The sequence below is a fragment of the Triticum aestivum genome, chromosome 6A, assembly GCF_018294505.1.
Source record: "Triticum aestivum cultivar Chinese Spring chromosome 6A, IWGSC CS RefSeq v2.1, whole genome shotgun sequence".
Taxonomy (NCBI): Eukaryota; Viridiplantae; Streptophyta; class Magnoliopsida; order Poales; family Poaceae; genus Triticum; species Triticum aestivum.
In genome coordinates, this window is record NC_057809.1 from 43941595 (window position 1) to 43943045 (window position 1451).

General features: G+C 46.9%; 1 long non-coding RNA gene across 1 annotated transcript; it reads right to left on the bottom strand.

The window, feature by feature from the left end:
- Positions 1 to 793: 793 nt before the first annotated feature.
- On the bottom strand, positions 794 to 1445 carry LOC123130214 (uncharacterized). The gene is made up of 2 exons (XR_006463756.1): positions 1291 to 1445; positions 794 to 1189 (listed from the first exon to the last, which is right to left on the bottom strand). It is a non-coding gene; the product is annotated as an uncharacterized lncRNA (long non-coding RNA).
- Between the last annotated feature and the right edge of the window lie 6 nt (positions 1446 to 1451).

The window sequence follows — 1451 nt, forward strand, 5'->3', positions numbered from 1 at the left end:
GGATGTTGTTGACGCGGGCTCGGGACTGCGATGAGAACATGTGGGCGAGAGCCCCCCAGAGCTCATGCGGCGTGGCGATGGAGGTAACCTGCACGAGGACTTCTTTGGTGAGAGTATTGAGCAAGAATCCAAGTACCTGCTGCTCTTCTTTGAACCAGGTCGGATGGAGAGGGTTCGGTGTCTGCTCTTCTTTCCCGTCTTTGTCCTTCGTGACGAGGATCTTGACAGGTTCCGGCATGGAGCCGTCGGCGTAGCCGAAGAGGCCAACCCCTCTTAGCTGCGGTGTCACCTGCGCACGCCACAGGACGTAGTTGGTGCGGGTGAGCTTTTCTGCAACCTGCCCAAGGGAAGCTTGGACGGTGCTGGAGGAGGACGATATGGCTGGCGCTGGATGGGTTTTGCTAGATGCGATGGATAGAGGTGGCTCTGTATACCATGTAAAACAGCGGAGAACGTCGTACCTCTCTCGAGGCGACGGTTTCGTGTTAATATAGGCAGGGGCATATCCCTGATAAGCATACAAGGTTGTTGAGATTACATCTTGAGGTACAAGGAAAGTAGAAATAAGATATACATGAGGAGATTACAACCATATACTTTAACCAACCTAGACCGAAGCCTATCTCAACTAAACCGGTGCGTGGTGCGCCCCTTGGACCTGAATATTGCATGGTTTAACATGCTAAATTGGTCTTATGACTATTGTTATCCACGCAACTTCATGTTGTTAAGAGAAAACTGATTTCCAATAGTTACATTATTTCTGACATTCGTCAAAATTGCATATAAGAAATGTTGCGGAATGACACACAGGGCAGGTTCTATTAATTTTATCGCCCGTTGCAACGCACGGGCATTTATACTAGTATTACATGGATGGTAGCATCGTCACTGTATCAACAGATTAGTTACAACTACGAGTGCACAACATCTCAATGGACGATTAACTTTGTTCTTCAGAACCCATAACTGAATCGCAATCGTCTGAACATGGAGACTTGCAGTCTAACCACTGAGCCTTCTCTTTGATTCAAAGATGTAAGCGCAGGCGATGACGACAACCGCAACTGGGAAGACAATGATAGTTCTTATGACAGCCCTCTTGGCTTTGTCTCTGCATGTCCACGCCAGTAAAGTAGAGCTTGGAAAGCTTCTTGTGCGACTTCGCGTAGTCCCTGAAGAACGCGTCCTGCCAACGTATCCAACAAGCTAATGAAGATGAATTCAACTCTTCTTTACCTTTGCATATAATTCAACTAAGGGATGGAAAGCTCGATCCTCCACAAGAACCTTGTCTGTAAGCAGCTTCATGAGTCCGTTGGAGTCCCCTTTCAGAAGCTCACTGCAGCATATACAAAAGATGAAGTCCAGTGATGTACAACTTCATAATGTTGCACTGACGACATTACAGCTATATATAATCTTTAGCCAACGTGTTGCAATCTACAACC